The sequence below is a fragment of the Eschrichtius robustus genome, chromosome 1, assembly GCF_028021215.1.
Source record: "Eschrichtius robustus isolate mEscRob2 chromosome 1, mEscRob2.pri, whole genome shotgun sequence".
NCBI lineage: Eukaryota > Metazoa > Chordata > Mammalia > Artiodactyla > Eschrichtiidae > Eschrichtius > Eschrichtius robustus.
Window position 1 is genome coordinate 50,258,410 of NC_090824.1, and position 26,643 is coordinate 50,285,052.

Below are 26,643 nucleotides of genomic sequence, written 5' to 3' on the forward strand. Positions count from 1 at the left end.
AGATCACCCCGCCAGAGCCTTGACAGTCATCATCTGCAGGACGGCCCTGGACGGTTCTCCATCATTAGATTCCCAGGGTACCACCCAGAGTAAAAGCTCTCCTTCCCGCTCAGGAAAGAAGCATTTTTATTTCACAATCATACAACGAGAGATTTGAAAAGTAGTTTGCAAACTTCTCTGCCTCTAGGGAAGGCGTGTCCATTCACGACCGAAATTTTCTCTCAGTGCATTAGGCGTTGCATTGACTGAGCTTCTGAGCTCTCACAGTGCAGCCGAAAAGGAAACAAAGAAGTTTTGCCTCTATTTGTTACAATGGAAATGTAAGCCATGATGATATGGGTTGAGCTAGGGTACTCGATGGAGTCTTTAGACTGGTTCCTGGGAGGAAAAGCCAGTAGGTTTCTGTTATAGTACCAACTGCCACTGGGCGTGGGTTCCTTGACCTAAATATGCTGTGAGCAAGGCTTCCCTTCCCATAAGGGAGTGAGCACTGTAGTGAAAGGTGCTGAGGTGCTGAGGATCAATATTCACCAGCAACCAGCATTGCGGAGCGTGGTTACCATGGTAACACTGTCAGCCCCAAATGACTGTCATGAGGTGAAAAAATTCTCTTAAAATAAATGAAACCAGAAAAGGTATATTTATCAACCTCTTACCAAACACCTATCTGTGTGCAAAGTAGAACCTGTTCCTTAAGCTACAGATACTAGAAGATTGGGAGAAATTTCATGACATAAACATTTTCTTAAAAGAATTGTTATTCTCACCCCCTAAAAATGGTCGGTAAAAATAACGAATACAGATTTTTTGTTTAAACAGGGAGAGTTCTAAGGAGTGATTGGCCTATACACTTAGATATTATGCAGTTATGACATTAAAATTCTGCACTAAACTACCAATAGTTTGCTTGAAATTTGCAGAATGGTACTTGACTGGGAGTTTTCTTCTAAGTTGTACAAATTATTTCCTGCAGGACCAATAAATGAAGTGTCATAAAATGTGTTATACAATGGGAAAAAGATATTGGTCACACAACTAAAAACACACGGGCACGGTTTTGTTTTGTTTTTTTAAATTTATTTATTTATCTATTTATTTATTTATTTATGGCTGTGCTGGGTCCCCGCCTCCGTGCGAGGGCCCTCCCCAGCCGCGGCAAGCTGGGGCCACCCTTCATCGCGGTGCGCGGGCCCCCCACCACCGCGGCCTCTCCCGCTGCGGAGCCCAGGCTCCAGACGCGCAGGCTCAGTAATTGTGGCCCACGGGCCCAGCCGCTCCGCAGCACGCGGGATCCTCCCAGACCAGGGCTCGAACCCGTGTCCCCTGCACCGGCAGGCAGACCCTCAACCACTGCGCCACCAGGGAAGCCCACGGGCACCGTTTTTGCCCTGCTCTTGCGAAGCTCCATCTGCGCTTGCCTTTCCTTATGAACAGAACCACCATTTTATTTAGAGCAGCAGTGTGTCCAGCCAGAAGACCCAGTTTCACAGCCTCCCTAGCAGTCAGAGGTGGCCAGGTGATACGGTTCTGGGCAGTAACGATAGGCAGAAGTCCCTGGGGCGGATATTGTTGGGAGACAGTTCTCTGTGGTCTCTCTCATTTCTGTATACCTTGCAAGCAGAGACACTTACTGATAGCAACAGAGTATCTTCCCAAGGATGCTTGGATAGCATACAGCCTTGGAAGATAGAGATGCCGTCTCTCCAGAGCGAAGGGGAGGCTTGCTTAGAACCTTGGAAGACAGGGATGGTGTTTCACTCCAGAGCAAAGGGCAGGCCTGCCTACTGCCAATTGTGTAAGATTTGGGGTCCCTGAGTTCAAGGTTCCTCTCCCGTGAGGCAACCCACTGAGTGCACCGGCATTCCTGTGGGCCTATCTGTATCACCCCTATGGGACTTGAGGGTGAGGAGAACTACCGCAAATCGTGCTGCTTGCTGTGTACTGAGTAATAGTGCTGGCTGCCTCTGACCTAGGAGTCTTGTGACTTGTGCCAGCAACCATGAAACCATGGCAGGCTAACTTCTTAGCTTGCAAACAGGATGAAACCTCAGGCCCTTCATTTTTCTTGGTTGGATAAAAAAGAAAAGTAGGAGAAAGCTCTTGCCCCGTGGCCCTTCTCCTTTCTTCCTGCCCTGAGGTACAGCAACCATTTGGGGACCACGTGGTGACAGCATGAGGACACAGGTCTGCATGCTAAGGATGGCAGGGCAGAAAGATGATGAACCTGGGTCCTGATAGAGAATTACTGTGCCAGCCCTGGATTGCATAACTTCAGGCTTGTTATATGAGATGAATGAGCCTCTACTTATTGAAGTCAATGTTGTTTTTCTCCAAGCAAATGCATCCCTAGAGTTTGTATCAAACATAGTAATTAGGTAATAGTAATTGTGTCAGACATATGCAACTTAGGGCATGTATGTTGCTACCTTCCTTACTTCTTGATCTGGAGTCTACCTTTCTGTATATTAAAATTATTACATGTATCTTTTATAAGATAACTCAAATCCTTTTGGGAAAACCAGGTAAAAGTCAATTCAGTAAGTACAACTTAGTCCTGGGCCACATTTATCCCTGAACTATGAGCTATCCCTTAAGTTATTTGTCAAGAAGGCAGTAAAAACAATAGGCCTATCTCTTTCTGGAAACATCTACCACATGCCATGAGGTCTGTTTAGTCACCAGTATGTATCCAGCACCCAGAAAAATGGCTGGCTCATAGCAGGCCCTCAAATTCGTATTAACCAAGTATTCATGAAAGGTCTCTCTTTATCAGATGTGTTGGTTATGCCCCCCCAAAATCAAGATTTAACACAGAGTATTTCAATACATTAGGTCTGTCGTTTGACTATAATAAGCGTTTTAAGAAAAGACCACAGGTCAACTTCAAAGAAACAGCTTCTTATCTTTGTTCCTTATGACTATAAAATGCTGCATAACTTAACAATGGAATCCAGAGAATCTGTTCAACCTTGGAAACTGGTGCAATAGGATACCAGAAGTAATAACAATCATCATCAGAGATTAACACATCTTTGAATGTCATGTACACAAATTATTTTTAGAACATTAGATAAAATTTGAAACCTGTGTCAGGGGACTTCCCTGGTGGCGCAGTGGTTAAGAATCCGCCTGCCAATGCAGGGGACACGGGTTTGAGCCCTGGTCCGGGAGGATCCCACATACCGCGGAGCAACTAAGCCCCTGCGCCACAACTACTGAGCCTGCGCTCTAGGGCCCGCGAGCCACAACTACTGAGCCTGCGTGCCTAGAGCCCGTGCTCCACAACACGAGAAGCCACCGCTATGAGAAGCCTGCACACCGCAACGAAGAGTAGCCCCTGCTCGCTGCAACTAAAGAAAGTCCATGCGCAGCAACGAAGACCCAATGCAGCCAAAAATAAATAAAATTTTTAAAAAACTTACCAGAAAAAAAGAAAGAAACTTGTGTCAGGAAGAAAAATCAAGCAGTGCATAAGATGAGACTATAGGAGGGCAATTTAGAACTTTACACCAAAAATAGAATAAACCAAAAGATACTGTGCACGATAAGATGAGTTACAAATATCCTAAGTATTATTTTCAGTATATGTTATGATTCTTAGTTTCGGTTCCAAACCTAAAGTATATGAAATTATATATAATATGTGTCCTCGGTATGATTTCTGTTTAAATATCTCTCCAAACCAAATGAAATACCATTTCACACCCATTAGGATGGCTATTATTTTTGAAAAAAACGGAAATCAGCAAGTGCTGGCAGGATGTGGAAAAAATGGAACCCTTGTGTGTGCTGGTGGGACTGTAAAATGGTGAGGCTGCTATGGAGAACAGTTTGTGGTTCCTCAGAAATTAAACACAGAATTACCATATGATTCAGCAATTCCATTCCTAAAGAACTGAAAATAGGGACTGAACCAGATATTGCACACAAGTGCTCGTAGCAGCATTATTTACAATGGCCAAAGGTGGAACAACCCAACTGTCCCCCAGCCTATGAAGGGATAAACAAAATGTAGTAAGTGTATACAATGAAATGTTATTCAGCCATAAAGATGAAGAAAATTCTGATACATGCTACAACATGGGAGAATCTTGAATATATTATGCTAAGTGAAAAAGGACAAGTACTGTATTATTTTTGTCCCAAACGACAAATATTGTATTATTCCCTTTATATGAGGTCCCTGGAATAGGCAAATTTATAGAGATGGAAAGTAAAATGATGGTTCCCAAGGACTGGGGAAGTGGGGATGGGAAGTTGTTGCTTATTGGGTACAGAGTTTCTGTTCCGGTTGATGAAAACGTTCTGGAAATAGTGGTGACGGCGGCACAACATTGTGAAGGTACTTAATGCCACTGAATCGTACACTTAAACATAGTTAAAATGGTAATTTTTATGTTGTGTGTATTTTACCACAAGGAAAAGAAAAATCTATGAAACAAATTAAACCAAAAAGATGGGTTTTGTTTGTTTGTTTTAGGAAGAGCAAATAGAACAGATTTTTTTTTTAACACTATTTTTATTTATTTATTTTATTCATTTATGGCTGTGTTGGGTCTTCGTTTCTGTGCGAGGGCTCTTTCTAGTTGCGGCAAGTGGGGGCCACTCTTCATCGCGGTGCGCGGGCCTCTCACCATCGCGGCCTCTCTTGTTGCGGAGCACAGGCTCCAGACGCGCAGGCTCAGTAGTTGTGGCTCACGGGCCTCGTTGCTCCGCGGCATGCAGGATCTTCCCAGACCAGGGCTCGAACCCGTGTCCCCTGCATTGGCAGGCAGATTCTCAACCACTGCGCCACCAGGGAAGCCCCCAGAACAGATTTTTAAATTCCGTGTGAGTTTCGTTTTGTCTGTCTTTGCTTTCTTTACGCCCTGCCTGCCTGTGCTAGGAAGCAGAGTGACGAAGATGCCCCCAAGACATTGCCATGGCCTCTCAGGCTGTGGGTTTGAGTGGTCATGTGCCTCAGAAGGTCTTATGTCGTTTTGGAACGCTATCTAGTTTGGCAATTTTACTTCAGTGCTTCAACGCTCAGGAGTGCATATCATTGCAGCTCCCCTCCACTGACCCCTCAGGTGTATGTTGGGTCAGAATTTGTTTGTGAAAATATTATTTTAGGATTCCTTCCATTCCTATCATCTGCTTATTTTCCTTCCTGCATATTTCATAATGTAGCATAGAGATTTCTGATTCAGCAGTTAAAACAGTCTGTGCATTAGTTATCACTTCCTTGTGACCCACTTTATACACAATTACTCATTCTGGAATTGAAAGTCCAGATTTAAAAAAAAAAAAAACTCCTGGGACTAAAGTACATAGCTGTGGGAATAAAAAAGAGGGGGAAAGATATTGACTGAATATCTACCAGTAGCATTCAAAGCACCCCAAAGCGGGCTTCCCAACTCAGCCCGGAGATTTCCTGTCCCACTTACTCTCCTGCAAAAGCTCTCAAATTACACCCTCTTCAGTTATTCCACACCCACAGTCCCACTTTTTCTACCTCCCCTACTTTCATTTCCTTCCGAAAAAATACATCTCTATGCCAAATCCACCAAACCTTGGTACACAATTAAAATTCAATACATAAGAGCTAATGTTATTCTTATCGTTCTAGTTTTTTCTTTAGGATAAATTCCTAGAAGTGGGATTACTGGAACAGGAGTGTACGTGTTACTAAATGGGACATATAGAAACGATGTGTACAACTTTCCAGGTTTATAAAAGTGTCTAAATTTGACTGCTAGAGATAAGGATGTTTATTCATATCTGTAACACTAGGTGCTTGGGAGGATATATACCAAGATATTAGCAGTGGTCATCTCTGGGTATTCTCTGTGTTCTTGCTGCATTGATAAATGGCAGCCACTCTCTTCCTTCTCCTTGTCGTCTTCTTCTTCTCTCTCCTTCCCATCACACACACACACACACACACACACACACACACACACACAAACACACGCACACAGAGCAGCAGCAGCAGAAGAAGAAGCTTGTTTTAATGCCTGGAAGTTAACACTTTTTCTCCCAGGAGACTCCTATTAAAATGCAAATATATTACCTGGGAAAAGCACCAGCAGCACACCCTTTCCCCAGGTGACTGATCCTGGCCGGGAAGGAGGACAGAAGGAAGGACTGGGGCAGGGCTACCATCCCCCAAGGACAAGCCCACAATAAGAGTGATGGCAGTGGGGGTCCCAAGAGCTAGAAGGCACAGCAAAAAAGATCAGATGCTCAAGGAAAGGAAACCAAAAACCAAAGCCATGAGCAGGTTTCTAGAGGAGTGCTTGAGAGGGAATGGCTGCCTGCTCTCTGAGATGGCGGATGTTCAGTCTGGGGGCAGAGGAATGAACCAATGGACCTTTTGATACCTCCTGCACAGTTCTATGAAAAGCCAATTACTGGGTGAAAAGAAAGATCATGAGACTAGAGATTGCTTACTTGCACACACCTGTGCTTCTTGGCATATATTTTAGAGCAGAAGGTTATCGTTTATACAAGTGAGTTCCAAAGGGCTGGTAAGTAAATCACTCTGAAAGCAATTCTGAGATCTCCGAGTAGATTGATGCTACGAGAGTTGGCATGAAACTGACTCATTAAAATGTTTTCTGTATGAAAACTTTCCTTTTTTGATTATCTTATTTCATAGCTGTATTACTTTTGACCATAGGGTTGCTTTTTTTTTTTTTATTTTTTTAATGAGAGCCTCTGGGAACTACAGTTTTGTCTTTTTTTTTTTTTACTTTTTATTTATTATTTATGGTTGTGTTGGGTCTTCGTTTCTGTGCGAGGGCTTTCTCTAGTTGTGGCAAGCGGGGGCCACTCTTCCTCGCGGTGCGCGGGCCTCTCATTATTGCGGCCTCTCTTGTTGCGGAGCACAGGCTCCAGACGCGCAGGCTCAGTAGTTGTGGCTCACGGGCCTAGTTGCTCCGCGGCATGTGGGATCTTCCCAGACCAGGGCTCGAACCCATGTCCCCTGCATTGGTAGGCAGATTCTCAACCACTGCGCCACCAGGGAAGCCCGGGTTGCTTTTAGAAAAGCAAAACCCTCTACATTCCCTCCAATATACTTTCATACCGCAATTGAAATCTATGTTTTTGGAGAAATGCTTTGCGAGACTGATATTTCTGAAATGCAACTTTGTTTTTTTGACTTTTCCAAAATTCTCTTAATTCCAATTTAAGACAGAAACACTTTTTTTCCTACAGCTCAGAGCCACCCCTGCCCCAATCAGAGTCTAAACTTCAAATCGAAATTCAAATTGTAAGAAACAGAGATTTCCAGTTCTAAAAGACAGGGGCTGGGTAGAAAAGAGGATGCTTAGGTTGTCAATGGGGACAAACAAAGGCTGACACTGTCTTGCGTTTATCATAACAGAAACTAAAGGGAGAGGGGAGACTGAAGGGAAGGGGCCGACTAGTCTGTAGCCCGTCTTATATACTCTTCCTCCACCAGGCCCCTACTTCCGAGGAGGCTCCGGGATCGGCTCTTTCTGGGCTCTGTCCTTGAAGGAGACGGGTCCAGGGGGTGGCTGGGCCTTCTGCTGCCTGGGTGAGAATCTCAATCCAGATCTGGTTGTGGAAGGAGCCTTTCTCTCTGGCCCTTTTAATAATTCTGGAGGGAAAGGAAAGCGATCCCCCAGGCAGGCAAACGTGAACAGCAAGTAGAGAATGGGATGCGCAGGGGAAGGAAGGGTGGGGCCGCCCAGGGGGAGGCCAAAGAGGGGGACCTGCCAGAGCATCTGGTGGGGGTGGGGTGGTTCTTTCTGCTTACCAGAGGGGATGGTGAGGGCGTGTCTGCGGAGCTGGGAACCGCTGGAGCTTCCCTTTCTCTGGCTGTGTGGCTGCTTCGCTCATCTGTCCTGGATCCTCTTTGCTACTCTCCTACTAGCCCCCCATCAGGGTATCTCACCTACCTCTCCAGCTCCAATCTGCCTTAGTGCTGGGGTTTCCCAGATCTCTCCCCTGGGGCCCAGACTCATGCGTCCACCCTCCACCAGGACATCCCACAGGCATCTCAAACCCGACCTGTCCTGAGCGAACTCTTCACCTTTCCATCTAAAGATGCCCTCCACCTGGATTCTCTTATCTCAGCCGGTGGGGGTGGGGGTCTCTGCTCGCTCACACCAGAAACCTTGCCCACCCAGCCACCCTCCCCCATCTTGTCAATTACCAAGCCCTCATTGCCAGCTTGACTCCTAAGCCACCCTAACTACCACCTGAGGCTACAGGCCACCTTCCACCTTCCAGGGGATGGGAGCGGCAGCCTCCTCCTTGGCCTCCCTGTCTCAACTCTTGTCCTCCTCAAATCCGGCCCGGATGATTTTTCAAACAAGCAAATCTGATTCCATTTCAAGCCTCTTTCTACGTTCCCCACTCCCATGCAATATGTTCACAACCTAAACTTGGCATTGGCGGCTCACAATTCTGTTCAGAATGGCAGCTTTTTTAAAAGTTACATTACGAACTATTTAAAACCCACAAAGAGGCATAAAGAATAGAACAACACCCATATCCACCCCCTAACTTTAGAGATACAGCCTTATCTCTAAAACAGCCGAAGCTCCCCACGGAGCCCTCCTCTCCCTCCTTTCCCGCAGAGGTAACTGCCATTATTCCTATGATGTCTTTGTAATTTTCCTTAACATGGCTTCTTTATTTCATTATAACTTGTCATTCTTCCTTATGAGCCTCTCTTGCTGGTTAGATTTCAGTGAAGTCCAGAAAATGCTATGAAGAGACTGTTTAAAAAGTTGTCCCTTCGGGCACATTCTCAGGCTCTCAGGTCATCTCTCCTTCTCCTTGCTGCTCTCCAATGCGATGCCTGAGTAATTCACTGGGTGGGAGGGGTGTTGTCTTTTGTGACCCTATGGGTGGGGATTGGGAGGGTAGAAGGCAACGTGCTCAAATCCATACCACGTCCTCCAGATCCTCACTGATTCCCGCTGTGGGGTGGCTGGACTCAGCCTGTTCAGCTTCCCCTGCAACTCTGACTCCAGGGGTGCTACGCCATCCTCCCCTCCAGCCCATGGCCTGAGAGGTCCAGGCTTTGCTGTGGGCTCCCCCTGCCCTTCACCACTGCAGACCCCAGAGTAGGCTCTCTGATTCTCAACTCGACCATCTCGCATAAGATATGGGAACTGAAGGGGGTTTAAAGAAGCCAAGCTCCATCCCTTCCTCTGCCTAATCACACTACTCTGTCTGCTTCACTCTGATAAGTTGGGGCAGTTTGAGAGGTGTTTTCCTTTCTGATCCCAAATATGAAGCAGGGCAAACCCCCCAGGTCTGGTGTTCACATCAACCTCCCTGAGAAGCAGACAAGGTTGTTCCACATCTGTACCCTTCTAACCTCTGTGGTAGGTAGTCTCCGAAGAGGACCACTATTAATTCATCTCTCCCTGTATGTGCAAACTGCTCCTCCCATCAAGAAGTACAAGCTATTTCCTCTCCCTGACTCAGGGCTGGTCTTGCGACTTGCTTTGATCAACAGAGTGCAGTGGAAGTAATGTTCTGGTACTTCTGAACGCAGACCCTAAATGCGCTGGAAGCTTCCTCTTCCTCGCAATTGGAAGCCATCTGCCACGTACCCTGAGATCATCATGCTGTGAGGAAGACCTGGCTAGCCACATGAAGAGGCCAGGGAGGGAGAGAGGGAGAGAGAGGCCCAGCCAGCCCTAGCTCTTCCATTTACTCCAGCCAGGCACCAAACTTGGAAGTTGAGAAGTTTTCTTGGATAGTCCAACCCCAACAGATACTCCATGAACAGAAGAACCACACAGCTGAACTCAGCTCAGACTGAAGAATTATGAGAAATGATAAAATGTAGTTTTAAGCCACTAAGTTTTGGGGGTGGCTTATTATGCAGCAATAGCAAAATGAAACACCCCTCCAGCTGCATTTCTCACCACTGCCTGCCTCATACTTTGAACTCCAACAACTCAAAGCAGCTTGTGGCTCCCTGCGTATGCTACGCTGCGTCTCACTTCCATACCTTTTATTCAAGCTGTAATCTCTTTTCCCACCTCTATCCTTTGCCTGGCTAACTCCTGTTCCACATCTGACTCTCTCTCTCTCTTTTTTTTTTGTAGGTGTCCATGATACCCTAGGCAAATCACATCATTACACTAATGGCATTATACTATAATTATTTATGTATCTGCCTCCCAAACTAGGCTTGGATTCTTTAAGGCTGGGTACTATGTCTCATTCAGCTTTAAGACACCACTTTATATGGAAATGTGAGCAAGTCCCTTAAACTTCTTTAGCTCAGTTTCCCCTGTCAGTTGGGGATAGAATTCAGTTGTCTGTAGCAGAAACCCAACCTCATTGGGTTAACCAAATAATGGTTAATTTTTTCACACAACAAGTCTGAAAGTAGGTCTTCTGGGGCAGAAAGAGTGGCTTTACAATGTCAGAATATCCCAGTTTCCTTCTATAGTCCTCCTTCACCACCCTTAGGATATGGCTGTCCTCCTTATGGTTGCCTCAAGGTCACAACATGGCTGCTCCACCACCAGCCTCATACCCACGTTCCAAGCAGGGAGAAGGAAGGAACAAGGAGGAAGGGGCAATGTCCATATAAGGACAGCAACACTTTCCCAGAGATCCCCGGAAGACTTCTACTCAAGTCTCACTAGCCAGAAGCAATCACATGGCCATCCACAGCTGCAGGAGTGACATGATAAAATGTTTGCAAAATGATAAATGTCTGTAGTAATTGCCCATGGATCATAAACTTTGAAGTAGAAGCAGTAACTGCTTGGGGTTACCTTTCTGTAAGGAACAAGGAGAGGATGGATGTTGGGTAGCAACTGGTAGTTTCTGTCTCATTCCCCACCTATAGAACAGGATTAGGACCTACCTCATAGAGTTGATGAAATTGAGAGAGAATGTAGGCAAAATACCATTCTTCGTACCAAGGACATAGGAAGCACTCAATAGAAGCAAGTATCTTTCTGCATTTCCAGATGTGGCACTTAATTCAAACATCCAAGAGTTTTCCCTGAAGGGGCAGAGATTTAGTTGGCTCAAGGCAATTGTCCCACTCTGTCTGCAATGCTTCTATGGTGAATTTGCTTCTGATGATTAACAAATCTTTTCTCAATAGTCTATTCAACTGTTAATAAATCCAAACAGGATTATCATTATGACTCTTCACTTACAACGTGTGACCCAGAAAAAACAAAGCTTTTTGTTTGGAGAGACACGAAAGGCAAATGAGCTGTTTTCATTGCTTTGTGGCTACAGTGCTGCACATTTCATTTCTGATTCATGGAAAAATATCTAGCACACAGGAGTCAGTCAGATTGGTGAGCAGTCTCAGACCAGGGGGGTTAAGAATAAAGTCTCCAAATTCTTAGTCACTGGGACCTGGAAATGTTAGCAACAGGAAGATTTCTTTTTGCTAGGAAACTGCTCTGTGAATCTGCAACTCCCCTTGCTCCACTGGGGTTTTTTGTTTGTTTGTTTAAGCAGTCTATCTAAAATTTTCTGTATTGGTTGGGACATTTTTGTTTGCAAGAGAAAAGCACAAAATGGCTTATTAAAAAGTGAATTTATTGCCTTGAGTGACTAAAAAGTCCAAAGTAGAGTTTCAGGCACAGCTGGCTCCAGGTGCTCAGGAATCTCTCCATTTCTCAGGTTCTCCCTCTGTGGTAACAAAACAGGCCCCTTGCAGCTCCTAAATACCAACCCACCAGCTCAGCAACCCGAGCAGAAAGAGGATGGCTTTTCCTCAGTGGTTCCTGAAAAAGCTCCAGGATTGGACCAACTTGGGTCACATGCTCACCCCTGAACCAATGACTGTGCTAAGGGAATGTGGTTCTCTTATTGGCTAGTCTGGGTCACATACCAAGAGCCAGGAGGTGGGGTCAGCCCCATTCAAACCACTTAGGTTGAGAATGGGAGAGAGATGGTCCTCCAGAGGATAGTTGGGGTGCTACTGCCAGCAGAACAGTGTGCCCAGACCGGGCCTCACAAAATCTTCTGGAGTTCTGAACAGATTCAGCTTCATTTAGATATTATTGAACGTTAATACCATAATAATACCAGTGACACTCTTTGCCATCTGTCAAAATCCTCATTTTTCAGGCTCATTTCAAATGTCACCACAAACAAATCTCCTTAATGAGATTAATTTTCCATCAGCACTTTATTTTCCTCTCACGGCATGTATCATTTCTTGCCATGGATTACGGTGAGTTACACAGCCATTTGTCTCCACTCTAGAGCTGAGCAAGGCATACCTCTCATTCACCACCGACAGCCTGAGGATAAGGGCTTCAGTCTGGCTGTGACCAGGCCTTGGAACGAGGAGAATGCAGCATGGTGAGGAGGGGAGAGATCACATGGCCCCCTCCAGGAAGAAAACACATCCAGGGGGCAAAATTGGATTTTAGAAGTCAGGCTGGCTTTTCTTTCTTAAGTTGTATTGGAACCATCTTTTTTTTAAAAATATACATGTGTGGCGAAACCTGGAGTGAAACTGAAAACAGATTCAAACCCTGAGATGGCAGCAGTCTTGGAAATATATCATGTCCTGAATGAATTAGAGCGGCAGAGAGTTGTGAGATGCTTTCCTCCCTTCAGTAAACAAAAATGCAAATATCCCAGATGCCTTTTACACCCTCCCCAGGGCTAGCAGCTTATTAATCAGTTCAGAACCTTTCCACGCTGCTCCAATTTTTTACAAGCTGCCTGTTTCCTCTCCTGTCGTTGGTGGCTTAATTCCAGGGACACTCACCTTGGGAGAGAAGGCACCGACATACCAAGATCCTTCCAGAGTCACCCTTGCTTGCAGGCACCTGCAGATTTCCCTTGGACGTTTCCTGTTCAACTCAACAGGTTTTAATTATGTGAACGAATATTTGCTCACTATTAAACCATGTTTACCCTCGTAAAAGGCAAACTCCAAAGGACGGGGATTAGGCAAGCCCAGAAGGAGCTGAACATTTATGTAAACGTGCTCATGTTTCCTACCACCTCGCCTTTCCTTCCTGCTCCATCCTTCTGGGAGTTCGGCACGTTGGTCTCATTTGAAGCAAATGATCACAAGTTCTCTTTTTTCAATTTCCACCTACTCCTCGTGTAAGCAGGACTACGTTCTCCTCCTACAGGCACCTCATCTTTCTGTGCAGAAATATCCTCTGTTGGTTCCTTAATAAAGACTAACTCTTTGTGACCCTAATGGTGCTACAAAGGTGCTTCCCTTTCTGTGGCTTCTGGGTCATATTTCTGAACGAAAGGAAGACTGCCTCAGAAAATCTGAGATGTATTGTTTCTCAGTTCTTGTCAAGCATGTCGCATAGTTTGTTCCACTGCCAATTTCTTCCTCATAATTCTGACATGATGGTCCTGAAACACATTCGTTTCCCATAACCGAAAGAGCCCGAGTGGCAGGGGTGAGGGAGGGGACTTTACAATTCAAGAGAGAGAAAAATGGAAGCTAGTTATATGAGACTTCATTTATTACAATAGTGAACACAAGAGTTTCCAATGTATTGTTTTGGGTGGTTGTTAGAGTCCAATGTTCTTATTTAGAGCTGAGAGATTATGTTAAGGTCCTTTCTCCCCTCCCCCCGATACATGCACACCAGGCTGCTCACATGCGGGGTTGGGGGGGGGACCATCTCAGGAAAGGAAGCAAGAATCAAGTCACACATCTATCAACCAATGGAAAGTGAGCCATTTTATCCACGAAGTAGCTGAAGCAAGAGCGTGTAAGCACCCTTTCTTCTGCAACAGAGCCTGTGCTTGGATCATGAGAAGTCTGACCCACACCAGAAACTCTCAGTACAGTAGATATTTAACAAGGCAAAATGCATGCCCTTCCTCTTCTCTAAATTAGTTCTGTGATGCTGGTGGAATGAAAGTCTTCAGCTTTCAATACACATCACTCTGATATAAATAACCTCCTCTGAGGGCCTCACACTTGACTTCCTCAGAGCTCAGGTCTTCACTTCCCCCAATGTGTGGTCAAATACACCTGTTCCTCCAAAAAATAGCACACTGACTTCTTCTAAGTAAATTATCCTCAGATATTTCCAAGGCAAGGTCCTTTACCTAGGGGATCAGTTGCACGCACATGCAAGATGCTTCATCGCATTTCTCCAAAGACACTAACCTACAAATCCAGATAGGCGATTCTGGAAATCAAAGAAAACCTGCCATACACTGTGATCTTTAATCACTGCCTGTGTGTAGGTATAAATAGTTCAGCTGAAAACATACTTGTTCAGACAAGCCTGTGCACACTGCACATGCGCACACGCATACACACATAATGCCATGTGTCACAAACGGTAGAAAATTCCATGCTTTCAGGATAGGCACCAGCCAAATCCTTACGCTGTGAAGCTGAGAATGCAAGTGGCAAAATGAGTGATTTCAGGCCACTTTTGATTATATTTTTGGAGCTTGGCCAGCAGAGCAGATTCCAAGCAAACCAGCTCAGGTGGTTCACCGTGGAATGTGCAGTTCACCAGCCTGAAACCAAGCTCTTTGTCAAGCTAGGGGGATGTTTCTTCTCCTCATCCCAGCTCAAGCTCCAGCTCTATAACATGTTAACTAAATCCCAAGTAATCAGCCTTCCCAAACATGTGTAAGGAAAAAGGTTTCAAAGAGGAGGGGCAAACAGAACAAAACCGGCTCACATCACGAGCAGCTGGAAGGTCTGCGAACAACCAGACAAGCCCATGCTGAGCACCACTAGTTAACAGACACGGCAAGGAGCCGATGCGCCGTGTCAGGCCACGGGGGAGAACAGACTGAGCTCAAACACACTTCTCCCCTATGTGACCCTACACCCATCATCCAGCTGGTCAAGAAAATAGTTTCCCTTAAGCGGGCAGCCTTGCTTGAGGAAGTCATGTCGAAAAACAAAAGCTGACCCTGGGGATGTGTGATAAAGTTCAAACTGGACCCCTTTCTATACTGAGGATGGACTCAGAGCACATAACCTATTTGGGGGCGTCTACTCAGATTGAGAGGAGCTGGGGCTTTAGGAGGGAAGAAGCAGCTGTGGTTTTCCTGGCCCGAGAACCCAGATTCAGTGTGCATCAGGCTAGCTTGAAGATTCCAGAGTGGAGTCTTCCTCCTTATTAGACACAAAAGTCCATGAGAACCACACTTTTAAATTACATAAATACACAGTAAATGAATAACTAGTTATCGACCATTTATATGCATGGCATTTGGGGTGCCAACCACTGATACAGAACATTTGCCCCATTTAAGATCTAACTGAGGCGTAAATTAGGGGAAACTATTCCAAAGTAAAAAAAAAAATTTTTTTTTTAAATTTTTGACAGTTTCTTAGCTCTTTGATGTTATCACCTGTCTTGAAATTCAAAAAAAATAAATATTTAAAAATCTAGGCAGCAAATGGTATAATTTTATTCATGCCCTAAGTGTTGGATAATAAATTAGCCTCTGTCTCTCACCCTCATAAATTCCAGACTGACTAAAAAGCCTAATGTGAAAATCAAAATGAGTATTAAAAGGAAACATGAGAGAATATTTTACAATCTTGAGATAGGGAAGGACTTTCTAAGCAAGATATAAAACTCAGAAACCATAAAGAAAAAGATTTATAGCATTGACTGAATAAAAATTTTAAACTTTGTGAACTCAAAGTCAATATAAATAAAGACCAGGAAAAAATATTTACAATAGCTGTAACGAAGAATTAACATCCAGAATAAACAGAACACATACAAACCACCTAATAATTAACATACAAGGAATAGTCATAGGAAATTCACAATTAGCCAGTTTGATAATACTACTCATGACCCCAAAATTTCATTCCTAGATATATACACAACAGAAATGTATGCACATGTATTCTAAAAGACATGCACAAGAATGTTCATAGCATCAATATTTGCTAATAGCTGAAAGGTGGAAAGAACCCAAATGTCCATCAATCAATAAATTGTGGTATATTCACATAGTGGAATATAATAAGCAATGTAAATTAATATATTACAGCTAGGAGCAAGTACATGAATGACTCATAATGTTGAATGAAGGAAGCTAGACATAAGAGTGCATGTTGTATGATTCCATTTTATGAAGTTCAAAAACAAGCACAACTAATCTATAGGAGGTATATTACAGGATAGTGATTTCTTTGGGGGAGGTGGGAAAAGGTCTGATAATATTCAATTTCTCGACATGGGTGGTGGTTACAAGAAGAGCTCAGGCTGTGTTAATTCTTTCAGTAGTACACTTATGACTTGTGTACTTTTCTGTATTTTTATACTACAAGAAAATGCTCCCCCAAATCCAAATGGTCAACAGGCATATGAAAAGATGCACAATAAAACTGGTAAATCAGATAAATGCAATTTTAAATGACACGAATTTTTCTGCATGTAATGTTAGCGATTTTTTTTTTTTTTTAATTGATAATGTTCAGTGTTGATGAGTATTTTGGTGTCTTTGTAAATCAGAACAGAATTTTCGGGGAGAAGCTTTAGTATTATTTACCCCAAATTCAAATGTGCATGCCTTTTGGTCCAGAAATTCTACTTCTAGGAATATATCCTTCAGAATATTTATGCATAAGCACACAAATTTGGGTCCAAGTATGTTTGCTGTAATATTGTTTGTGATGCTGAAAAATGGCAAACATCTATGTACCCACAATCAGGAAAGAACGCAGCTGTTAAAGAAAATGAGGGAAGCCTCTATGTACTAACACAGAAAGAACTCCAGGGTACATTGTTAAGTTAAAAAAAAAAAAAAAAAAAAGTAAGCCACAGGACAGAACATATTATATGATCTTGTTTATGTATAAATGACCTGAATGTAAACTTTTAAAACAAACAAAATTTAAAACAAGAAAACAAAACTGAAATCTGATGTGGCTCATTTATCTAAATATCTTACAAATCCTATCACAAAAGAAACTTAACTTCTCTCTGGAGATAGAATGCACCGTGTAAGAATTCCCTGGAACCGTCTGTCTGTTTCCTGGGACAGATCCTGAGAAGCCTGCACCACGACAGCGAAGAACTGTTTCTTGTTGCACAGACTCCCGGCGGAGCCTCAGTGTCTCAGAAATGCCAGCTCCCACACAGGCCTCAGCAACAGCACATGGACTCTCTCCAGCCCTTTGTGCTTCCCAAGCACTTTTCAATAATTAACTGATCTGCCTAAAGGGCGGGGTGGGTGTGGCTCCCACAGACTCTGCATTCCCGTCAGACGCAGTCCTCTGGAACGCAAAGGCATCCCTTAGCAACGGCTGTTCCTCGGCCCCTGCCCTTCCTCAGCCCCCAAACTCAGGGAGGCGAGGCAGGGTGGGGGGCCTTCAAGGGCAAGTGGGGGGGCCAGAAGGCAACTCTTCTCTGGGAAGAGTTATACTATTCTCTACCCTCCCGGCCCCATCTCCACCTATGGAGGAAGAACATTGCAACACGCAGCAGGAGAAATAACATCTTAGTACTGTCAGTTTCAACTCTGCCATTTTTTGCTCAAGGATCCTACGAACAACAGAAAAATGTATAGATCCTTTCAATTTCTTATTGTACGAATAAATAGCAGGAGCAGTCTCTGTTACCATATTTTCAAACGGCTAGCATCTGGAGCGAAGGTTTCCAGCCTCTGGAATTTAACAAACCATTAAAATTTCACAATTTGGGGGGGAACCCAACAAAGAATTGCTCATTTTTATTTTACCCAAGTACAGACATTTTAAAAAACAACCTGACTCTTGCCACCATAAATGAGTGGGCACCTCAATACCAAAACAATGTGATCATGACAATCTCAGATTTTAAAAGCAGCATTTTAAGTTTAATACATTTAGATCCATGAAAAACACGTATTCCTCATAGACTGGTGAACATTTCCTCACAGAATGGCATCAGTCCCCTTGGAAAGAGTTGACAGAGATTAAATCCTAAATTCCCAACCTGTCTATGCCTGAGAAAGACAAGAAGGCATTTAAAAGAAAATACAGATTCCAGGTTCTCACCCCATATTTACCACATCAGCCTCTCAGTTCTTCAAGAATGGGGCCCTGGTATGTGTATTTCCTTAAAAAAAGGTTTTTTTTTTTAAACTATGATAAAATATTCATAATATAAAATTTACCACTTAAACCATTTTTATATGTACAATTTAGTGGCACTAATACACTCACAGCGTTGTGCCATCATCACTACTATCCATTCCTGAAACATTTTTATCATCCCAAACAGAAACTCTGCAAGGGTTTAAAAATAACTCTCCATTTCTCCCTCCCCCTGCCCCGCCCAGCTCCTGGTAATCTCTATTCTACTTTCCAGGTACCTCATATAAATTGAATCATATGATATTTGTCCTTTTGTTATTTTATTTAGCATAATGTTTTCAAGTACATTTACCTTATAACACGTATTAGAATTTCATTCCTCTTTATGGCTAAACAATATCCATTGTATGTATAAAGCACATTTTCTTTATCCATTCATCTCTTGGTAAAACAGTAGGGTTGTTTGTACTTTTCGGCTACTGTGAATAATGTTGCTACAAACATTGGTATACAAGTTTCTGGTTCAGTGCCTGCTTTCAGTTATTTTGGGTATATACCAAGGAGTGGAATTGCTGGGTCACATGTAATGCTATGTTTAACTTTTTGAAGAACCATTAAACTGGTTTCCACAACAGCACACCTTTTTACATTCCCGTCAGCAATGCACGAGAGTTCCAATTTTTCTACAATTATGTCAACACTTGTTATTTTGTTTGTTTTTTCATTTTGAGTTTTTGTTTGTTTTTTGTTGTTTTATTTTGTTTTGTTTTGGGTAATAGCCATCCTAAGGGGTGTGGAGTGATATCTCTTTGTGGTTTTGATTTGCATTTTCCTCATGACTAATGATCTTCATGCATCTTTTCATGTGCTTATTGGCCATATGTATATCTTCTTTGGAGAAATGTCTGTTCAAGTCCTTTGCCCATTTTATTTATTTATTTTTTAAATTTTTAAAAAATTTTATTTATTTATTTATTTTTGGCTGCATTGGGTCTTTGTTTCTGTGCGAGGGCTTTCTCTAGTTCGGCAAGCGGGGGCCACTCTTCATTGCGGTGCACGGGCCTCTCACCATTGTGGCCTCTCCTGTTGCGGAGCACAGGCTCCAGACGCGCAGGCTCAGTAATTGTGGCTCACGGGCCTAGTTGCTCTGCGGCATGTGGGATCTTCCCAGACCAGGGCTCGAACCCGTGTCCCCTGCATTGGCAGGCAGATTCTCAACCACTGCGCCACCAGGGAAGCCCCCATTTTATTTTTTTATTTTTTATTTTTTAAAATACAGACACCATTTAATGTGCCCATTTTAAAATTAGGTTTTGTTTTGTTTTTTTGCTGCTGAGTTATAGGAGTTTTTAATATACTCTGAATATTAACTAACTCCTTATCAGACTTGCAAATATTTTTCCCATGCTGTGGGTTGTCTTTTTACTCTCTTCAGAGTGTCCTTCGATGCAATAAAGTTTTTAATTTTGTTGAAGTCCAGTCTGTCTATTTTTTCTTTTCTTGCCTGTGCTTTTGGTGTCATATCCAAGAAATCATAACCAAGTCCAATGTTATGAAGATTTTCTCCTGTGTTTTCTTCTAAGAGTTTTATAATTTAGCTCTTAAGTTTAGGTCTTTGTTTCTAAACAAAATGGATTTTTGTATATAGTATAAGGAAAGTGTCCAATTTCTTTCTTTTGCATGTGGATATCTAGTTTTCCCAGTACCATTTGTTGAAAAGATTGTCCTTTCCCTATCGCATGGTCTTGGCACCCTTGTCATAAATCATTTGATCACATATACAAGGGTTTGTTTCTAGGATCTCTATTCTATCCCACTGGTCTATATGTCCATCCTTATGCCAATACCACACTGCTTTGATTACTGTAGCTTTGTAGTAAGTTTCAGAATCAGAAAGTGTGAGACCTCCAACTCTGTTCTTCTTTTGAAACGTTGTTTTGACTATTCCAGGTCCTTTGAGATTCCATATGAATTTTAAAATAGATTTTTCTATTCTGAAAAAAAAAAACTGCTGTTGGGATTTTGAAAGAGATTGCATTGAATGTGTAGAGCAATTTGGGTAGTATTTTCCTCTTAACAATATAAAGTCTTCCAGTACATGAACTCAGGATGTCTTTCCATTTATTTAAGTGTTCTTTAATTTCTTTCAGCAATGTTTTGTAATTTTCAATGTTCAAGTATTTAGCCTCCTTGATTAAAAATGTATTCCTGTGTACTATATTCTTTTTGACACCCTGATAAATGGAATGATTGTCTTAATTTCCATTTCAGATTTTTCATTGCTAGTGTATAGAAATGTAACTGATTTTTTTGTGTTATTTTGTAACCTGCAACTGCTACATTTTGTTAATTAACTCTAGCTGTTGTGTGTGTGTGTGTGTAATCCTTAGGATTTTTTACATAAAAGATTCTGTCATCTGTGAACAGAGATAATTTTACTCTTTTCTTTCCAATTTGGATGCCTTTTTTCCTATTGCCCAATTTCTCTGGCTAGAACTTCCAATATAATGTTGAAGGAAGCGGACACCCTTCTTTTTTTCCTAATCTTAAGAGAAAACCTCTCAGTCTTTCACCATTGATTATGATATTAGCTGAGGATTTTTCATATATGGCCTTTATAATGTTGAGGAAGTTTCCTTCTGTTTCTAGTTTTGTCATTGAGTGTTGAATTTGTCAAATGGTTTTCTGCATCAATTGAAATGATTCTGTGGGTTTTTTTCTTTATTGTATTAATGTGGTATATTATAGTGATTGATTTTTTTAAATTAATTTATTTATTTTGAAATTTTGAATTCTATTTATTTTTTATACAGTAGGTTCTTATTAGTTATGTTTTATACATATTAGTGTATATATGTCAATCCCAATCTCCCAATTCATCCCACCACCAACACACACCCCCACCCCCACCCCCACCCCCACCCCAGCCACTTCCCCTCTTGGTGTCCATACGTTTGTTCTTATAGTGATTGACTTTTTTTTTTAATTTACTTATTTTATTTTATTTATTTTTGGCTATGTTGGGTCTTCGTTGCTGTGCGTGGGCTTTCTCTAGTTGCAGCGAGCAGGGGCTACTCTTCGTTGCAGTGTGCAGGCTCCTCATTGCGTTGTCTTCTCTTGTTGCAGAGCACGGGCTCTAGGCATGCGGGCTTCAGTAGTTGCGGCTCACGGACTCAGTAGTTGTGGCTTGCAGGCTCTAGAAAACAGGCTCAGTAGTTGTGGCGCATGGGCTTAGTTGCTCCATGGCATGTGGCACTTTCCCAAACCAGGGCTCAAACCCGTGACCCCCGCATTGGCAGGCAGATTCTTAACCACTGCGCCACCAGGGAAGTCCCTAGTGATTGATTTTTAAATACTGAACTATCCTTGCATTCCATGAGTAAATTCTATTTGGTCATGGTATATAATCCTTTTAATATGAAGCTGAATTTGATTTGCTAGTATTTTTATTTAAATCTATATTCTTAATGGGTCCTGGTCTATAGTTTTCTTTCCTTGTTGTGCCTTTTCCTGGCTTTGGTATCAGGGTAATGCTGGCCTCATAGAATGAGTTAAGAAGTGTTCCCTTCTGTTCAATTTTTGGGAAGATTTTGAGAAAGAGTAGTGTTAATTCTTTAAATTTTTGGTAGAATTCTCCAATAAAACTATCTAGTCCTGGAATGTGTGTTTCTTTCTTTTTTTTTTTTTTTATTGAAGTATAGTTGATTTACAATGTTGTGTTAATTTCTGCTGAACAGCAAAGTGATTCAGTTATACACACATACATTCTTTTTCATATTCTTTTCCATTATGGTTTATCACAGGACATTGAATATAGTTCCCAGTGCTATACAGTAGGACTTTGTTGTTTTGGAATGTGTATTTCTAAACCAACTTCTCCCTCTTCCCTGCTCCCATGTTTCTGATATACAGTTGGGTTTGGGACTAACTACCCCAAATACCCGATTTGAACACTCTTGGATATAACTCTTGATAAACTAGTCACATTATATTTTTTAAAAGAGAGAAAAAGCTTTGGGTAAGAAATGTACTCAAGCTAGTCAGCTCCGGAAGTGCCCACAGGAGGGAAAGAGAAGGACAGAGGGGTGAGTGAGCCTCTGAGAACAAGGAGAGCATTGACAGCCTCAGGAGGAACCGGGTGCCTGGTGTACAGCTTCCACCCTTCACCTGAGTGCAGCTGTTTCCACCTAGATAGCTTCTCCCCACAGCTGTACCTGGCCTGTAACCACTAGAGTTCTGGGCAACTATTTAGACTGAGAGATGGTGAAGGGAGGAGGTATTATGTACAAAATGCGACTCACAGGAGTCAGATCACCAGGGGTCAGGTCCCTCTCTGAGCTCTAATGGGCCAAGCGGATGGTGCTGAAGCACGAAGAGGAAGCTTCCTGGCACAAATTGATTAACGTGAGGTTATTCTCACTAAATGTTTTCTTAATCTTGTGCACAAAGATTATGGACAATGGAAAAGTGTCATAAAACTTGTAATCAGACAGAAAAGCTATTTTCTGCAGGTCCCTTTGCCTTTTAACCTCAATCTCTCTTCTCCCCACCCCCATCTTTCCTCAGGCACCAGGCTACATTTCCAGTAAAATCTTGCTTGGCCACTTGTGTAGAAAGAGGAGTTAATATTTGAATACTCAACGGACTGGTTCTCCTTGGGAGCAAGTAGCCAAGTAAATATCCAAGCGAGAACAAGGGAAGGAACAAAATGGCACCAAGCCCAAATGAGAAGTGCCTCAGTCACCCTGCAACACCCTGGATGCGCCCAGAGAACAACATCCTCTCTCCAGGTGAGTCATGGCCTCCACACCCAGCAGGGTGTAGACACACTGTACTGAAATAAAATAGTAAGACTAAGTCAAGCAGGTAAAACACTCCCTTGCTATCAATTTGATAAAATGCTCAACCCTGTTTCAAGAATGGAAGACAGAAGGAGCGTTTTCAACAATACCAGGTTTTGTATAATCCCACTAAAACTAGGGATCTGCAGTAAGGCTTGAAAATGTGTAGTCCCACAGATATTTCCATCTATAAACACAAAAGTGCATGGAAGCTCTGAAAAAAGTTTTTGTTTTGTTTTAAGGGGAGGGGAACTTCTATAGTACTCTAGACCTTGAATAGATGATAAAAGACAATTTGGAAGATCTGAGTTTCCTCTTCGAAATCCAAGATGTAAATGCACACTTAAACTATTCCTATTTCTACTTTTTTTCCCCCTTTTACCTCATACCCTTGAAATAGAGAAGAGAAAGTGATAATAGCATCCCAGCTATGCAGAACTGGCTCAAGAGACCAAAGGCCTAAAAGAGATTGTAACGTTAGCAAGAAAGCCTGTGATTAAAAGTCACTTAAGACCTAATGCTCAAATATTCTAAGCTACTATTACATCAGAAACATTATTTCTCAAGATGGAAGGACTAGTGAAAAACATTATGGGCCTGCAAAGGTGTAAACTTACCCACAAGGCTGAAGTAGCCTAAGCTCTGATCTTGATGAGCATAGAAGTTCCTCTGCCCTTTTTTATAGGTAGAAAACATCCCAGATAAACTTGCATCAGGTCATTTTATCACTATCATGATGATTATTGTCAATAAACACTTATTAGGCATCCAGTTGCCAGCACTAACCTGACCAGACCAATTTCAACTTCTTTGAATCATTACTTGGTGAACATATCCAAGGGCATTTCTTCATCACTGTTCTGGACTTACACTCTTTGCAATTTCTATATAGATATGTGCTGCTTTTGACACAAGCTTTCGTTGTAAGTAGGCACTAAAATACAGGCTTATAATTAGCTCTCTAGGGAGGCAAAAGTGTGTGGTAGAGCAGAGCTCAGCAGGAGAGAAGCCAAGGCAGGTATTGAAGAAACACGGCACGGAAGACGCGTAATACAAAGGTTATTTGAAGTGTGGGCAATACCACTAAAGTAGGGGAAGAAAACAGAGTCCTATCACTGCAGACTTTTCTAGTTATTATTTCCACACATATTAGCACGTGGTTCTGAAAGTGTACTTGCGCTTTATCCAACCCCATCCAATCTTGGAAACCTACAGTGGGCTGGAATGTAAGACACATAATCCCGGACAGACCACAGCTCCATGTGGGCAGCATTGTGTCTAATCAAGCCCATGTCTCCAGTCCTGGGGCCAACACCCTTCCCCATGATGGGCTCTTAGTTCCTGTTTCTTTTTTTTTTTTTTCTTTTTCTTTCCTTTCCTTCTTTCCTTCCTCCCTTCCTTCCTTCTTTCCTCCCTCCCTCCCTCTCCCTCTCCCTCCCTTCCTCCCTCCCTCTTCCTTCTTGAAGTGTGTATTTTATTCATCCCTTGGCATCTTGAAATTGCCATCTCCCCCCACTACCCCACCATTGATTTCAAGGTGACAAAGGAACTGGTGATAAGTCTGAACTGTTTTACCTCTTAAATACATCACAAACCATAGCTGCCAAATCATCTATTGAAGAAAATGTAGGTCACATCATTCACTGTCTGGTGATCACTCTTCTCCAGGTAGATGGTTCGGTGCCGTCATCACGACAGGAAGCAGTCCTGTGCAGGTGCTAAGTCGTCCCCCCTCAGACTCTCCCCTGGGAACGCTCTTTCAGCCCAGGAGGCATTTTGATGGGTGTCTCTCCTCCGTGCTCAGTGCCGTTACCAGGCGTCAGATACTTGAACATTAACCCCCAGGTCTTTCGAACCATGGCAGTACCAACCCAGTGCCCATGATGATGGGATCCCCTCTGGTTATGGCTCATGAGATCATTTCTTTAAGAACTGCTCTTTGGAGACGTCTGCCTTAAACGATGGGGTTCCCACATGTGCAGTTCTCCTCAATAGCAAGGTTGTAATCGGCACCCTTCCCACCTTTGTAGGTGCTGGTCACTATCATCCAGCCTCCCTCGCCCCATGGTTCGCCCCATGAATTCCGGACAAGTCAGTGCTCCATCCCATCGCTGACACCCCACCCGGCCACGGAAATGATGTGGTTTATGTAGGCCTTGTCATGGTATTCAGCATAGATGCCTCCAGTGTAGTTAGCCATCTTTTCTGTTGCCATCGTACCGCCCCTGATGGGACCGTTTGTGTAGATTTCCGCCATCACCTTTTCCCTCCCGGAGACGGAGCCGTAGTCGCCAACTTTCCAAAGGGTGTAGTTCTGGATGACACGGCGCTCTTTGAATTCGGTGCATGTTCCGCACTGGTTAAACTTGTCACACTCTTGGTCCTTGGCCTGGTCGTTGTTGCGGGTCTCGTCGGGGATGCGGCGCGGGCGGGCGTGCTCCCACCCCTGCAGGTGGTCGCCCGCCTCCCAGGAGCCGGCGCTGCCGCCGTCGATGACGTGCTGCGCTGAAGGCCACGCCCCCTTGCGCTTGTTGGGGCTCCGGTCGGTAGTGGCGCTGGTGCCGCCGTCCTGGGGGATGTGCTGGCTCCTGGTGACCCCGGCGTAGTTGACCCCATCCGCGTTGCGCCAGTCCCAGCTCTTGGGCAGATCCGATGGGGACAGGTGCTCATGAGGCCGGGGGTATGTCTTGCGCCCCAACTGGGTGAGCTGGTTCCCGCGCAGGGGCCGGCAGCCCGGCGGAAGTGGAAGCCGGCCTGCGCCGCTCCACCAGCAGCAAGAGCTGCCAAGAGCAGCGACGGCGGCCTGAACGACGCCATGGCTCCCGCGCCGGTGCGATCGGACCCCCAGTTCTTGTTTCTTGAATCTCATCCTTCCAGACCTCCCCAGTTGTTACTTTCTTAGCCATTTGACATCTAAATCTAAGACTAGAAGTGAACTCTAAACCCTCATGTCTCTAAATTTCAAGCGCGCTGCCGTGGTACATAGAACCAGCCTCGATGCAGGAGTAGAAAGGATGCTTGTCGACTTCTGCTGTGCCTGGTCTAAGCTGGGCTTAACCTCAGATAGATGTCTGGCTGCCTTATTTCCAAAAGGTTCCTGCCTTTCCTGAGAACTCAGAGAGGTAACATCCACACCAGGACTTAGGCACTGGGCCCTACCACTGTCCACCCTTTGTAACTGTTTTTCTCATTTTGTACCAACTCTTCTTGCTGCTCTCCTTCATGTATTTGGAAACTGTCTCTCGCCAGTTTCACTCAGATGACCTACTAAACTGTTTTCTCTGCTCAGGTTATTAAAATAGAAGTTACAGTGGACTTGAGTCTTGGTTAAGCTTTAAGTTTGTCGCCATCCGTTACAGTCTACGCTGGTCTAAGTGATGAACACGGATGTGCCCCTGGAGTAGCTAAAGGCTATGCCGAGAAAATAATATGCTCTCCAGGAGCATATCTTCTTCCCCTAAAATGCATGAGGTTGTGTGTGCACCAAAGATAGAGCAAGGTTTTCAGGGCACGGATCTGATGGGGAGGATGACATTCAGTAAAACTGCCTTTAGCACAAACTCACAATTCCATCCAGTTCTCCTCACACCTTGTGTCCTCGTAAAATTAGGCAAATATTAATAGCCGCAGAATTTTGGTAATTACACAGTGTTTCATACTGCATCATATAACAGTATGATTTCCGAGTTAGCCTGAGTACACTATTGTATTCCCTGCAGAACCCCAGAGCATAAGAGAGCATCCATATGATTCCCAAATGTCAAGCAAGTGACAATTTGCCTGGCTCTGCTC

At 43.5% G+C, this 26,643-nt stretch overlaps 1 pseudogene; it reads right to left on the minus strand.

Annotated features, from left to right (window-relative positions):
* Positions 1-24,805: 24,805 nt before the first annotated feature.
* Positions 24,806-25,668, minus strand: LOC137758751 (cathepsin Z pseudogene; annotated as a pseudogene).
* Positions 25,669-26,643: the final 975 nt, after the last annotated feature.